The sequence below is a fragment of the Atta colombica genome, unplaced genomic scaffold (genome assembly GCF_001594045.1).
Source record: "Atta colombica isolate Treedump-2 unplaced genomic scaffold, Acol1.0 scaffold277, whole genome shotgun sequence".
Lineage (NCBI taxonomy): Eukaryota > Metazoa > Arthropoda > Insecta > Hymenoptera > Formicidae > Atta > Atta colombica.
The window spans coordinates 835,312-852,851 of record NW_017259378.1 but is presented as its reverse complement, the minus strand read 5'-3'; the positions used below and the strand labels follow the sequence as shown (position 1 = coordinate 852,851).

Below are 17,540 nucleotides of genomic sequence, written 5' to 3'. Positions count from 1 at the left end.
GGCGGCAGCAGCAGCAGCAGCAGCGGCGGCGGCGGCAGCTATGATGATGGTGGGGCGACGGCGGTGGGATGGGAATAGCGGTGGTGGGGGAAACGGTGATGGTAGTAGTGCGCCGCGCACACCTGACAGTGTTCGAGTGGTAGTCGAGGGAGATGAACGTGTTCCTTTTCGGCCCGGCTTTTCCGTCGCGTTATTCGGTCGCGCACGCCGGCGGGCCCTGAAACATCGTCATTGTCGTCACCACTGCCTTCCCTCTAGCAGTGTACTGTCGCCAGCCAGGGTTGGACGCGAGTGTTGGTGTTTGTCGGTTCTTTAATAGTGTTCCGTACTTGGTGCGCGTCGTACCGCGTAGCCGCCGGGGATACGAACGTACGAAATGGAGCCACGGCGCGAAAAGTAGGTAGAGAGCACTTCTCGGAGTCCGATTGCGCCGTGCCAGTCTGTCTGAATTTTCTTCTCTACGTCTGCAAAGAGAACGCTGTGAATTGCCTTTCGTTCTGTAATTTCGCAATTTATAGACACATTTCCGGAAAATTCTCGATTTCTCTTTATGCATGTTTCAGAACCGTTATCTAGTATTTTCTCATAATTGTAGAACGAAGGATTATAAAGTCCTTCAATATAACATCGTTCTCGTAAATGTAAGTAAGATTATTAGTTGATTTTCTCCGGTTACTTTTATGTGCATTTTATTCTAAATATGGTTTGAAGGTTAGATACAAAACGTGTTCAATGTGGCGCATTAGTGAGGGAAAATATGGCGTCGAGACGAATCTTTGCGCTGTTGAAAACTCGATGCCACGAGAATTGATCAAGAATATTTATGGACGAAGGGCAGTGAGGTAACGGCAAATCTCTCTCGCTCCGACCGGATGTAGTTGACGCAGATTGTCGGCGCAATTCGGCTTCAACCGCGATGAATTCGACAAGTGACACGTGCGGCGCTCGACGTTTATGCACCCCCGTGATCGACACGGACGAGTCGTCGCAGTGTCACCTTTCGATTTGGTGGACGCTCGTTGACGAAGCGACGAACGAACGTTTCGGTATCGTCCGATAGGTATTGACGGCCGTTTTCGTCTCGCGGTCGGTTTGATTGATGTAGATTACTGCAGATGATCTCTCTTCCATGCCGCATGGCTCTTCTCATTCACAAACATTCAGTTGGCGAAATGAGCATTTCGATTCCAGTGCGAGACAGAGGAAATTTGAACATTGAATTTCGTAGTAACTGACGAACGATTCAAACAATTCGCGAATAATTTTCACGAACGAAGTGACGAGTTTAATTATTTTAATCTTTTCAATCTTCTAAGTAGAAAGTAAACACGGCTGTTTTGGAGTTAATCTTATTATTAGTAAAAATGAGAGAAGCTTTTTTAAATGATTTATTTAATGTTTAATATCTTTTTTAATATTTTGACAAATTCAGTAAAGCAATTTTAATAATAATTATTAAAACGTAATATTTTATATTTTGAAAATTAACTTTCCATTTGTAATCTGAATTATTTGAATCTTTTTTTATTATAAACGAAATTTCATTCTCTTCTTCATTTTTACACACATTTTAATTTGTATTACATATAAGTTTTAATTTTAAACTATTCGATAATATAATAGAAATATTGAAAAGTAATCCTGAATTTTTTGAAAGCTTAAAACAGTAAAAAACTTGGGCTGGAAAAAAGATTCAGATTAGGAATAAAAGTATGATTGCAGAGGGAGGATCAAATAAAAATTCTGTTAAATTCGCTTGATTAAATTGGAAAAGTAATATATTTTATTTATTCGCACTTTTTTTCTATTAGCTTGTAACTTGAGAACTTCACGCTTTCGCATTTTCGTTAATAAAAGTCAATCTAGATTTTACCAGCGATAATATATGTTTACTGTCCATCGATTTTAACAATCTTTATATAATGTACAGACGATGATTAACTGAAAATATCTATTACAACAGCCTCGACCATTCACATAGTGAATGTTGAACGTTTCATTATTATCGGAGATAATCGATCACATAATTAATATGCAGCATATGTGTTAATATGTTGAACGCGTCGATAAAATTTATTATAGAAGAGATAAAGAGATCACACAATATTTTTTTATTACAGAGGATAACTATATACATTTTTGTCACTATTTATTCTTTATTTATTTTTTTAATTTTTTAAGAAATCCAAATTTTTAAAGAAATCCAAATTTATTCATAAATAGAATTTAATATGAAAAAAATACTAAACAATAGCACGTGTCATATTTTATTAAACATGTAATTGAATGCGATTTATTGTTGCGATTATTCTAAAGATTGATTTGTATGAATGATACATACTCGTAAACTTTGTTTTCATTACATTCTTAGACCATAAATTTATTCTACAAGCGCGTACTACATATTACTTATGGTACACTCTCTGCATACTCTCTCCGAGCTCCTTTTCCTGTCATCATTATTTTATTGCAGTCGCGTTCTCTCACCCGAAAACTCGCGTAACATTAAAAATAAAACAAGCAATAAAACAAAGTCGCAATGTGCACATCGCAACCTTCGCCAGTCTGTCTTCTTCCTTCTCCAGAATTATTTTGGATCATCCCCTTTACAGTCCGTTTACTATCTCAGAGCAAATCAGGGATATTTCGCGACATGATGAAACGTTGGAACGATAGACGTGTGACTGCCTTGTTTATAGAGGAAAATGTAGAAGTATCGGATAGTATAGATACGATTTTTGGATGGATATTTTTGAATTCACTTTGCAAAAAAGATAAAAAGATCTATAACTTCCAAGCTTGGTTAATGTTGGCAAAAATTATATAAAATTGTGTACAATTTGAACGATATAATACATTTTTAAATAGGAAAAATTATTAATAAATCTTGTTAAAATATTGTATAGTTCAATTTTAATAATTTTTTAATTTTGCAAACAATGAAATAAGATTAAAATTTATGTGTCTTGCTGCTAATTTAATGTTTTAAAATTAAAATTGCAATCATTTGCACATATTTAATAATATTTTTCATTATGATAAAATTACATCACTTTTCATATAATTACGAACATGTGTACTCGTAAACAATGAAGTCAAATTGCGGATACGAAATATTAGTTCTACACCATTAATACGAGATAACTATCGCGTGTTCGAGATTCATAAAATTAGGTATTCACTTCCACGGCCTACATATGTTATGCTTGTGCGCTTCGGGTATTACATGTATATCAATGATATAAACACGAATTGCAGTAGAAACTGCCACGTATTCGAAATTTAGGGTGAGTTCAGACCTTGACAGAAAAACAGAAAGCAGAAAAGCAGCAGCCAATCAAAACTTGTAGTAAGCAATACAGAAAACCGAAACCAGCGCTGATTGACTGCCGCTCTTCTACTTTCCATTTTTCCGTCTAGATCTAAACACATTGCTCTTACATTGCTCCGAAAATGCGTTTCAACTTAATCCATCTTCAGAGGTCCCCAAACAAGAGATTAGTAGTATATGTTAATTCCATATGTTTAGTCCGCTACATTTTTCAGGATTTGCTTAAGATAGAACAAGACAGATTATATTATAAAAATAGATATCTACGCATCTCATTATTCTTAAGTCTTGAAAAATGTGGCGGATCAATCAGAAGTTGTCTAAACGGTGTCCAATCTTTTGAAGATCTTTAATCGTCTCATATTTTCTGTATTTATCAACGAGTATTCGTAATTACATTGTACAGCGAATTGCAACACCGTAGTTTAAAGTAGAGCCTATTACGCCGAAATCGAATGCGACGCGGGACGTCGCGATGCATGCCGGCGCCTAGAAAGTATCGGCGCCACTTAGACACGCGGTGCGATTATCACAGGCGGGCGGACATGAGCACGCGATGGTTTTAGTCGAATTTGAAAATAGACTCGTGACACACACATACATAAACGCATACGGTGCGTAGACGCGCGCGAATGGGGCCTGGCCTTTCGCCAGCTTCCACAGCGTTATAGCCGAGCGGAAGCCGGCAATTTCCACGGCCATGACTGATGCACCACCGAATACGCGGAAGAAATAATAAGGTTCGCGCAGAATCTTCCGCGAATCACGTGTCTCATGAAACGCATGAGAGATCCGCTCGTTCGCATCGGTTTCGCGTGAGTTGTTGAAGCCGAGTACTCCGGATACGTTGTTACTTTTTCTTCATGTCAATGAAAATCCAGTGGAGCGGCAGTGAAGTTGCGATACATCTCGTGTATCAAGAACTTGAAATTGTAGAGATACAGAGTTAGACTTCGAATACGTGCGATTGAATGTTATTGAGTCGAGGCAATCCGGAGTAAAGTCTTATCGAGAAAAATTGTGAATTTTCCTAAAATAATCGGTATTACTACAGACTAGTACAGTCTACGTATGTTCAGTCTTTATACGTATGTTATTTGAATTCATGGATATTGTTCAGATTATCCTAAATATTACATAGATACTCGACATTACATCAGGATGCTATTTGGATATTTATTTCGAGATGCAACTAGGAATTTATGTTCAACAATTCCTTGCTTTAAGTGAATTTTCCTCGATGACTCTTTATTAAATATATAATTAAATTATATAAAATAACAAATCGTAATTATTTAAAAAATAAATTAATAATTGTAATTAATTAATTTATTTGTTAATTATTTTATTTTGAAAAAATTAAATACGAGAGATATCGCAATTAAAATTCTTCTAGTATTTCGAAAACGTGATTAAATTTTTTAAAAACAAAGAAATAGCATTCGCATGGGAACTTGATTTCTAAGATCATTAAAATATTGATAAATTTTACAAAGAACCGCTCATGTTTTAAGCGACGTGCAATATTTTGTCTGTGATGCAATCAATTTAAATTAAATCGTTAATCGATAGCTTCGTTGGATGTCTGAATTCAATACTCTAATACGTGCGACTCACTAATCCCCATATACCATTGTGACGATTTCTGTCCCAGTGACGTAAGTACGTGTGGTTCATCCGTTATAAATCCGGCATCGTGCTTTAAGCCCCCGATAGAAGCCGCGCGAGTTTCGGCTCATGTATCGGTCGCGAGATCACACGAATCCTCTTATGTCGCGGCGAAACAGGCCTTTGAAGTGCGCTTTAGGGTAACGCCGCGGAGTTTGAAATTTACGTTTGACCTGCCGGTTAAGATAAACTAAACGTACAACTTCCCGATGGGTGGAAAACGACCGGTATGAAATATCGATTAGGTCACTCGGAGCCCGCGATATCGGTTATGGGTCAGCACTTTAAACCCGGTAATGACATCACATTGCAGCGAAAAGTAATACATACACCAGCGAAAAGTAATATATATCCCATAGCTATATAGAAGAAATGCTGCAGAATACCGAAGAGTTCTTTCATATTTTTCAAAAGAAATACGTTCTTCTAAGCTATATTTATAGTATCTGTTATTTTCAGAGTAATAAAAGAAGATATATAGGAATATTAAAGACTATGAAGTTGGCACGCCTAAGTGCGAACTCTTACAAAATTGATATGGCATTGAGTGGACAGAAAATTATTATTTATAGATAAATTGTGAAAAATTAAATACTTGATCAATTTAGTAAAACCTCGCATCTAGAAGTACCAATTTCATAGATCTGAATATTAATAAACTCGAGGAAAATTTGTTCATGTCTAATCTTTAAAGGAATTGGAGGTGTTATTCTTACAAATACATTACAATGAAATTTAGAACGGATTGAAAATTAGCTCCTTAAATGTAACACTAACAAGTAAACTCTTTATTTACACTTGAAAAATAGGTCACTCTTGGCGATGAAGCAAATAAAAGGATAAATGAGTGATCGAATTCTTGCGTAGTTTGACGGCCTCGTGGGATTTGGTGATAAAATGTCCCTGATTGAGAACCCTGCTCGTCAGTTATACGTGGGATATCGAGGGTAATGGAGCCACGGATCGTCGTTCGCTCGAAGCGATTCGTTGAAGTCGATGGAAGTCGAACATCGGCTAGTTTAATGCCGCGTTTACGATCGAATAGGAATCGTGCTCCGGTTTGCTCGTTGGCGGCCACGTCGCGCTTCCGAAAGGTTTTCAATCATAACTTTTATTTACGTGAACGAGTTTATCGCTCCGCTTTTATTACCATGTGCGTGTCTCTACCGGTCTGCTGCAATGTATGTTTACCTTGTTCGCTGGATTATTCACATAATATTACAGAACGTATTTGGAAAGCGTAATAAATTTTTCGAGAGGATATCACTGCAAAAGTAAAGTAACATGAATTTGCAAATTTATTTTTTTATTCCTAAAAAATATAAATTTTGGAGCCAAACAGAGCGCAGTTGAATAGCATTTTTTTGAAATAATTGCTGTTTACAAGTAACAATATGCTTTCGCAGTAACGATTCTATTAACAGTTCTATTTTTTTTTAATTATAATATCGAATCGTATATAATAGCGTGTATTTGTTGAAATGCTGTTGTGAAAGAAGACTGAATTTCAAAAATAATTTATGACTACCGTACACATGTGGAATGACGTAGATGGTTTTTTGTCACTCAGTTTTTGGCACATATCAGCATTTAGGAGATATTTGCGTCGTTCGTTTCGACGTATTATTACTGCGTCGTAATCATAATCTTTTTTGTACAAAACTATCCCGCGAATTTAATTTGCACAAATTGAACGTGATCAACTGAACGTAGTGTTGATGGCCAAATTTGTCATGAAGATGGCGTTAAAATACGTAGCAAACAAGTATGGAAGGTGATGAGACGTTTCTTTTTTATCACTCATGACACGTGGCGTCATACGAACGCGTGACTTCCTTATCGCAAATATTTCAGCGAGTCGCGAATAAGAGAGACGAATAAGGTCCGGATAAATATTTACGCGGTCGAACTGAGCATCGTGGCTTCACACTCTTACGTGTTCGGCAAACAGATTCCGTTCGCCATCGTCGACAATCTGGAGATCAAATCGGACTGAAATGCGCAGAAACCTTTCGTTGGGATTTTCACTCGCTATTTTGCCTCTTCTAGATGAGAATGTATCGATGCGATGAACTTTGATGTATATAAAATTGCGTATTTTGCGCGCAATTGGAAACCTCAAAAAAAAACCTGTTTTTTTTGACATTTAACGTGCAGTTTAATTTTTGAAATGCCAAGCGATTTTTCGCGACAAAAACTATTATTAGAGTTTAAATAAATGCATTTATTTGCTCATGTGCACTTTTTATTAAAAATCTTAGTAATCAAATATTTTTAGTGTATTAGTGTGTTAATGAAATGTAATGTATTAGTTAATGAAAGTCATGTAGGATATATATTTATGAGTATATTAAATATATTAATTATACACATGTAAATGTATGTAAATGTAGAAATAAATGTATAAAGATAATCATTTTTACGCTTTTGTTAGTATGCAAAGTATAAGATAATTTATATGAAAGATTTATATTAAACTTCAGAATGTTCAAAGAAATAATACGTCATGATTCGAATTTATTTCGATTGGTATAAAGATTGAATAGGTTTATTGATCGAATGAGATGTGCTTGCGTAATTTATTACACGAGACTCATGAAGTTTGTTATTATTAAATTCGGCGAGAATATTTCTGGAAATTGAAGGTAAAATGTGATAAAAATTATCGTGTACGTTCGATCGTTCCAATTGAAATCACATATCGTCGTATTCATTAAAAATATTTTTACTTTTTTTTAAGTACAAGTAAATTAATTGGTTATTAAAAATTTGAAAAAGATTATCTACAATGTATGGCATATATCTTCTTAAGAATATATATAATCTCATTTAACGTTCATCAAAATACCTATGATAATATCTTGAGCTCTTAATCTCACACAATATAATAATCAGAACGTAAACGTGTATAAATTATTATCGATGATAATACCGTTTCAATTTTATCATGACAATAAAGCGACGTTCTATGTTATTTTTATTATTCACCAAAATAGATGCAGTCAATAAACAAGGGACAACTTGAAATATTCGATGGGCGTTGTTCCGCTTAAATATTGGAAGAAGGGCTGTCGATAAATTCGATTTGACTGGATAGCATCCATTAGTGTTTATAAACGAATCGATTAATTAATAATGAAATTTACTACATCTCGACTGTGACTCGGCGGAATAAATAAATGATTGCTTTTGGTTATAACACGACGCAATTTTGATGTCGTGTATTTATTTTACGAGTATTAATTAAAAAGCGTACACCTATCAATTAAAAAGTACATCGCACCGTATCATCTTCGCAATCGGAGTCCACCATCGGCTGGATTTCAAAATTGACTCTCATGAACACGTTTCGCATGCAAGTGGAAATTAACGTAACTGATATTTAAGTGACCCACACGCTCGATTCCATAGTATAATTCCGAACTTCGTTAATACCGCGCTTTCGCGCTTAGCACACACAAGCGGAGTATTACGCATAGAATTAATTTATACCGCGGGGAATGTAAGTACGAGGAGAATTTCCCTCGGTGCACAGAAACGACGTCTGAAATAATGTTTTCGGCGGTACCGTTTCAAACTGGAAAACATTGAGTTTGCAAGGTGCTTTACCACGTGCGAGAGAAATCACGCGATTGCTCGTAACACCAAGTTCCCACGGAAGAATTACATAAACGGTCGAACGTATTGAGTTCGCGATTCGAACTTTGTTTGAACAGAAATGCTTTTGCATCTTTTATTTTTCATTGTATCGATCTCTGATTTTTTTTTGTCAATCTCGAGAATAATCAGTTACGACATACCTAATGGATAAACGTGGTGAAATTTCGTGGATGATTAAAAAGTTACATGTATTATAAATGAAAGAATGATCGAGGCTGGTTATCGCGAACAATCGCGGGAAGAGGATTTGTCACGGTCGAAATTTTTTACGTTTTAATCGGCGATTCTTATAATGAGAAAGATAGACGGTACATACAATTTTATATACATCCATGCACACGAGAGGGATTGAGAAGATATAATTACATGATATATAATATGTCGAGCATCCATTATGAGCGCGATTTATCTGAATATGTGAATACGAATTAGAAAATATGCGCTTATCGTTTATTGTACATGCAAAAATTTCTCGCGTCAATGTTAAATCTTGCGATTTACGATAGTATCAAGGACATAATTAAAAATCGTTAATTTTAACATAAATGCTAGCAGATAGTAGATGGAAAGGGGTCAAATCCATTTTGTCCTGTGATAACCGTAATTTATAGACGTAATACATCTCGCCGAGACAACCGGTGCTTTTCCGTTATTCCGGTAATTTATGGTAAATTTGTCTCGCGCTCGCGAGAGATCGAGCCCGTCGCTCTCTACGGCTCTGCTCTCTCGTCATTCCTCCTGATTTATTTTTCTTGATTACGCGCAATTAAATAGCGTTCGTTCTCTGTCTCGCCCGTACAATCTCTCGTCTTTTCTCATTACGTCTCATTCGTTCTTCGTCAACGAGCTGGTGATCTCGTAATCGCGAACGTTAACACGCGACGTCTTGAGTAGGAATGCTCGATCGAAGATCACCAACTGGACGACATCGCATCATCAACGCTTTGAGGAGTGTAAAGGAGCAGCAACTGTGATTAACGTTTCATGCCGATATTAGGAGCTTCTATATATACACGTTGAATATATATATATATACGTTGATATCTATAAATATATATATATACAAACACACACATGTTCCATATATTTTTGGATTGCCTGTTGAAGCAAGAGCGCAACTTGATTCTAGCGGGTGAGTACATATTTTAAATGCAAAAAGTTTTACGATGGGGAGGCTTCACGCAAATTTTCCGATTATATCGATCATGTAATTATAAATTAAATAGTATAAAGTAGCAATTATATTCCAGAATAAATTAATCATTTGTCATAATAATATAGTTATCTCTCCGAGATAAGTACTATTTAAATATTTTTATCAGATATTTCTGATTCATATGACATTTAAAAAAAGATTGTTATTTCTGAAATCTATTAATGTTAACTTATTATTGAAATCTTTTGAGATATCTATTATAAGCTTAGCTTATAATATCTTTCACTAAGATATATACTCTGTTCTTTCATTTTAATACACAATTCTGCATATAAAAAAGAGTGAACATATTATTATAACCTTTGTAGGCGAGTGTCTATTTTAAAAATCTTACAGAGAGCTTTTTTTTAAATAAGATTTGTTATAAATCATTATTTATAACAATTATTTTATTTGTATTTTTTGTATTCTTTGTCTCAAAATATGGTATTATTCCAACGCTACTAGAGTGACTTTCCTCTTGTAAAGATTAAATGCAAAAGATATATTTTTATATTTTATTCTAATATAACCGCGAATCCATAAACATATACTATCGTCATTTAATGCGATCTATTATAAAAGAAAATAATAAAAAAAATTAATGATTTTATAGTGACTTATTATCGTCCATACAATTTTTTCTATCGTGAAATAATCAATCTTTCACGATCATTTGTGAATTACGCGTCATCCTACAGAATGGTAGCTATATAGCAGCGATGACGTTTAATTTTCACGAGGTGCTCACATATATTGTGCGCAAAACGATGCGGTTTCAGCGACGATCATTTTTGCGGATAGTATATAAATGATTCCATTATGTGTCGTCCTATTTTGCCCGTGAGTTTATCGATCCATTCAACCGTGTGTGATACTATCTAAGCAAAGTGCACCTAACTGCGCGCGCGACGCTACAATTCAAAAATTTAATAATGCGCTGCACTTTTCTATTTCTGTCACGCTAAGATATTGTTCTTCAAATATTTGATTTGATTTAAGTAAAAATATAATTTGACATTTTTGGCGAAAATTCATTTTTAATGTTAAATAGCTTAGTAAATTATTCTTAAACTGATTTTTTTATGTCTGACCTAATTTTTTGAGTAACTCATAAATTCTTATATAAACGATAATGCAATAAAGTAATAGAAAAATTAGTTGTTTACTTTAAAAGAACTACCATTATCGTAATATGAAATTTTATTTTATGAATTATTTTAAGAATGTTATCATTATGAACTCGTAAACATGCGTAAGAAATTTCCTAAATATATTAATCTCGCGAGATTAGTCAAGTTATCATAATGTAGTTCTAATAAATGTATCAGAAGCACGCAGTGCGGAATTGCGACATCATATATTTATAGTCACAATGCACGAGCTGCGCAAGTTTGAGTCGATTGTAATTATAAATAATTGGTGATCGTTGCTGGGGAAGATTTTTAATGCCATCATTCAGAGTCGTTTAAATGATGCATTACTTTAAGCAACATATTGTCGCTTGCGAGATGCGTTACATCCAAATTAATGCGTGAATTAAATATAAAATATAAGCAGGGTTTGTGTGTGCATAGCTTCGGGACATTGTCGAATATCGTGTTATATAAATTCATGAGAGAGAAACAGAGGGGCTGAAAATAGCTCATTCATAAACGTTGCGTAGAAAATGTATCTTCTTGAATCCAGAAAAAAAATCGTGTTTCCCACTTTAGGAAAAAATTCTTTATTTTAGCAGTTTAAGCTGTTAAGCTGTTTAAGAAACAGTTTAAGAAAAGTTAAATCTCTTAAGTTTTATCTTAAATTAAAAAACAATGATTTATTTTGCTTACTCTTAAATAATCAAGTTAAAATGTAAGAAACTATAGTGCGGATATTCATAATGCACAATAGAATTTCTCAAGTAAAAATCGTCGTCGAAAAAATTTATGATTCTTTATTGATATGTTTCCATGATTCATTTTATTGCTGTCTTTGTTATCTTCGTTACATTGCATACCTTTGAATCATATAGATATCATTTTATTTTAAATAAGGAAAGATATTAGTATTAAAAAAGTTACAAGGTTGTAACATCTTGTCCATCGCGAAATAATTTTTGAAATGACAATAGAAAACATGTTTACACAGTATCTACTTCAGCCATAATACGATATCATGTTTCTGTTAACGGAGGAAATGTGAAAGTACGCGGAATTTCATTATCTCGCTGTGTCCTGAATAAATTTACAGGAATGTAACAGAATGATACGTATTTTATGTCGATATTTTATATAAATACGTTCTATTAAATAATGTACAATACCTCTGTTTGAATAATCACGCGTAAACCTTGCGTCAGAATTTAAAACAATCATCGAGGCGACATCCTAATTTCGCATGTCTGAAAGTCTGAAATGGAAATTCACGTTAATTAAATGATAATAGACGTCGTATGAAGACTAGTTTGAATTACAGATCTACAAAATGTGGAATGATACTTAATGATACTTAAACTTCTGCACACCTATTCGCGATATTAACCGGTTACTAAAATCCAGAAAAACCAGAATGGAGTGGAAAAAAATTTGACGCTTAACGGATATATTAAAAAAGCAAAGATTTGCTCAGCGTTTAATTGGCATAAAAGAATTATGCAGGAATATGCAAAAGATATAATAGGATTAGATATTGAAGCTACATTAAAAATTTCTTTTTATGAAAGACATCGGCTGCTTAATTAGGATCCTAAGTAGCCTCTTTGCGGCGCAAAGTAATGAATTTATTGACCGATTTTCAAATTCGAGATGATCACGCGCGCTCAACTGTAGCTCCTCACGTAAGCTATCTGCATGTAGATCCATAATGCGGCCTAGATTTCTATGTACGACGACTCGGGCCGACCGAGCAATGGCGGCCGGACGGTTTGAACTCTATCGAGTTTATTCGACGGTATACACGACTGACTCCAAACAGTGTCGGCGCAATAAAGTACACCGATATCGGTGATTTTTTTCTTTTTTTTCATTGCGACTACATTTAGCTGAATGTGACGCGCGAATGTGAACGCTCGAATTATTTCTTATTTTTAAAGAATAAAACTCGTAGAGAAAGCAAGATATTGAAATGAAAGATAAGAATCAATAGGAGTTTTTAGATTACAAAATTTAATATTTAGTCGAATATAATTCTTAAATGAATTAGTTCAATATTATTCTTAAATAAATTAGTCCAATGTTATTCTTAAATGAAAGGATTACATGAATAAATAAATTATTCGATATTAAATTAAATTTTATATTAAAATAATACATATATCTTTTATTTTCTTCTGAAAGATACGTATTACTTATTAAATATTTTAAAACTTCTCACTTAAAAATTTTTACACAAAAAGTTTAATGAGCTTTGCTATTAATATTTTAATAAAGCTTCTCACTTTAAAAAAATTTTACATAAAGAATTTAATGACATTTATTATAAAAATCGAAAATTCAAAATTATTAATAGTATTGTTAATAATTTAATATAATGTGCCGTTGCAAATTAATATATATTATTTAATATGTATATAAAATCTAATATATCTAAAAAAATAGAATTACTGCATTTATGTACAAGATTTAGTTAGCGATGTCAAAGACGGAGAGACGGAATAAGATGACCTATGACCGCGCTCCATCATGCTCTGTTTGGTTCTTATCGGCGATAGCAATCGATCGCATTTAAATATGACTTCTACTTAAATTTCATGTAATGCCGACACAACTGGGGCGCCGAACGAAAATAGAATGTGCCGTACTAGTGTTCATTTTATATTCGTCCATATTCGAAAGAGACGTTAATTTCGTTAGTGAGAAACGACATAAACTACGACACTACACGACGAGACACGACGCGGAAGACTTCCCATAGGAATCCGGATGCACGCGTGCGTTGTTCCACTTCCGAGCCCATGTTACATCGTTGCGTTGTTTCGTTGTCGTGATTCACAACTCATCTGCCCGATACAATACATCGGCAGTCTGATATATCTTATGAAGATATATATATATATATATCTAGTTCTTAAACTTGCTTAAACAAATAACAAACTTCTTTTAAATTATCTATTCAGTCTATACCTTTTATTAGATTCAAACTTAGAATCTTACGAGAAAGAAATAGAAAACAAATTTCTATAGATAGACACTGAAAAAGAATCTGATAATAGCTACCAAATGAAAATGTTGAGTAAAATTTCAATCAAATTTTTAGTTAATAATGATATTATTTTACTTAAAATTTACTTAAAAGGATAGGTTTTTTTTAACGTAAGGGTTACATATTATATATTATACTATATGCTTTAAATATGTATATATTGTATATAGTTATATAGAATTACGAGAAAAATGTTTAGTTAAAAACGGACAAACTAGAAGAATATTTTGCTTATTTTTGCTATATATATCAATAGAATTTTAGTTTCTCAACTAAAATTCTAATAGATTTAACTAGAAAATTTTCTGATTAAGTTTATTAAAATTCTAGTTAAGATAAGAATTCTGATTGATTTAATCAGAATCTTCTGATTTTTGTCCGTTTTTAGCCAAACATTTTTCTCAGTGTACTCTCTAAATTCTTGAAAGAGAATCTTACTCTAAAGAGTGAGATTCACTCCAAAGAATGTAGAGAATAAATCATATTGGGTTTTCCAGAAAACCGACTTCGTCGATTCGTGCCGACTAAAATTTAACTTTTAATATACATTTATTAAATTAAAATTTTCTGCGTTTCAATTTTCCTTCAACATCGGCACGAACTTTCCGATCAACCCAATATAGACATAGAAAAAAAGAGACAAAAAATAAAATATATATCTTGTACAAAGTGTTTTATTTAAAGGAAATGGTTTGAATAGTAAAATACAATATAAAAGATATTCTAAGAAAATCCGATAATCATTTTATCTCTCGAGTTTGATATAATTATTTTACAAGTACTCATTTAAAAACGCGTTCAATTGAAAAAAGAAAATAAAACATATATGTATGCATATATTCGTTTAAAGAAAGAATACGCGTCGACGAAAACGCAGAACAAAATTTATCGTTGCAATCTGTCGTCGCTATCTTTTTCAGACAACATTCTCCGCATTATATCCGCGTCGCTATCGCTTACGACAGCGCGCTCCAAAGTTTTCCATGTGTGGCAATGAAGTTTACGCCGACGGGTTCGCGATCCTTCACACGCGGATAGGAATAATCTGCATAATTGCGCGGAGCCGCACGTTGCAATTGCGTTTTCTGCTATGCGACCTCTTTAGCGAGTGTAGCGAACGGCGAAAATTTCAGTTCAATCATTCGTTGCAAATCACGTGGATTATAGTCGCAATAATGATACTTCCAACATCTTTGCGATATTATTGATGATTGATAGCTCTTTTGCCGTGCCCATGATTATGAAAGTAGCGTAAATCATATATCCTATGTTTGCGAGATGATTGAACTTTTGTGCTTTTGTGTATATGTTGTACGTTATATTAATCATAAAAATTTTTAACGTCAAATATTGAAAATTAATGAAAAGAAGTGACATCCAATCGTAAAAACATTCCTATTTTACAAAAATCGAAAAATGAATATTTATTAATAACTTTTTATATGACATATTACACAAGTAAAGCACTATTTTTCCATGTAATCGCCATTCAGCTCCAAGTCAATCAGTTCCAAGCATTTGATGATCGTGATATCAACTTTTATATTTCTGCGTCACACGTTTCTGCCGCCGCACCTCCCTTGACCATTCACACACGGCATCCTTTACCTCTTCATCAGTAGAAAAACGTTTCCCTCCCATATGTTCTTTCAACAAGATAAAAAGAAAAAAGTCATTTGGTCAGGACTATGAGCAGGATGGTTCAGAATATCCCAATCAAAATTATTGAGAAGATCGATCGTTTTGCGTGTGGTGTGAGACCGAGCGTTGTCATGTAACAGACACATGCCCTTTGTCAGCCACCCTCTCCTCTTGTTTTGGATAGCCGAAACTTTTTGAGGGTCTCGCAGTATCTGTCGGCATTAATGAATTGACTTGGAGTAAAAAAAATGGAGGCAAAACGATCGATCTCCTCAACAGTTTTGGTTGAGATATTCTGAACTATCCTGCCTATAGTTCCAATCTAGCACCAAGTAACTTTTCATGTTAAAAGAATATGAGCGAGAAATGTTTATCCACTGACAAAGAGATGAAGAATGCCATGTGAATGATCAAGAGAGGTGCGGTGGCAGAAACGTGTGACACGGAATACAAAAGTTGATACCATGGCTCACCAAATGCTTGGAACTGAATGGCGATTACGTGGAAAAATAGTGCTTTACTTGTGTAATATATCATATAAGTTTTATTAATAAATATTCGTTTTTCGATTTTTGTAAAATGTCGTAACCTTACTTTCCGAATATTCCTCGTATCCTTTAATTATATTACTCGGATAATTCATTAAATATGAGTAATTAAAAAAGAGAATGAACAAATATCAGAAATTTAGTTTGACTGTATTAGATTACCTGATCTACTATAAATTATATAGTTGTAACTTAAAATATTACATATTGAATTCCTTTTCAAGCTTCCAAGAAAATGAAAATTACAATAATGAATTGAGTCATCAATGATAATTTTATAGATGATGCCATGCACGATATAATGAACAGAAAGCGTGCCACGATAACATCAAGTGTATACCAGTTACGAGTATTCTGAAAAGATCGATTTTTCTTTATTAGACTTCATTGTGAAAATTGCGGAGAATAATACACTCTCTTGATGAACCACTCAATTATCGAATTATTCGCGCGGACCTATTTTCTGCTTCTCCAATCGAACGCAGCGACAACGCAAACGCTATATGTGCACGCGACGTAGCGACAGGTCATGCAAAGTAATATATACTACGGGCGAGAAAGTTCACAAGAAAGATTAAAGGGATTGGGAAGAATGATGGAACGTGGCTTTCGCGGGGCATGTTGCCTGTTCGACGTCGCCATGTTTTACCCGGTGAGGACACCGGAAAATGCCGCCGTTCGACCGGCTTCCCCGTGTTTAGCACGTGCTCTCAGAGCATAGTCAGTCAGCCGGTACTATCGATCGCCTAAAGACCACGGCCACTTTTCCCGTTCGTGTAATGCGTAGTAAGCTTGGTGAGACGTCACGAGAAGCAATGGACGCAACGTATGTTTTACGATGGACATCTTTTGTCACAACGGCGCCAAGGCAATCGTATCGAAAAAAAAGAGGAACTCGGATAAGAATAATTGCTCTCGAATAGATTACACCTTGTCGCGACATCTTGCGTACGTCATTGTTTTGCATCTGTTTGCGATGACTCAATCAAAATTTCGTTCCGCGCGCACTCCATGTCGCGCCACGTGTCTTGCGTATAGTCGCTCAAATGCGCAGATAAAAAAATAGCGATAGCATGGAATCATAAAGGAAATCAGTGTTACGTAAGTAATCTCTAGAAATGCCAGTAATTTTTGTACGTGTTTGTGTAATCTCAATGTTAAAGCGCAATGCAAAAATAGTTCAAAAGACGTCGAACTTTTTTTGAGATTAGATCAGGTTTGGTAAAATAACTTTTTAGATTACCTTACATATGTTTGTTATAAAAATTTAGTACAAAAAAGTAATACTAAATAATAGTAAATTAATAATAGTAAA

The 17,540-nt window shown here is 34.3% G+C and overlaps 1 protein-coding gene and 1 long non-coding RNA gene across 2 annotated transcripts in view; both read left to right on the top strand.

The window, feature by feature from the left end:
• The window catches only part of LOC108689842, a 124,106-nt gene that overhangs the window by 7,958 nt on the left and 98,608 nt on the right, over nucleotides 1-17,540 (top strand). The gene's annotated exons all lie outside the window — the stretch shown is intronic.
• Nucleotides 149-17,540, top strand: part of LOC108689843 — a 58,209-nt gene continuing 40,817 nt past the window's right edge. The window contains exons 1-2 of the long non-coding RNA XR_001931849.1: nucleotides 149-396; nucleotides 9,554-9,791. This is a non-coding gene — a long non-coding RNA (uncharacterized LOC108689843). The remainder of the gene's footprint in view (nucleotides 397-9,553; nucleotides 9,792-17,540) is intronic.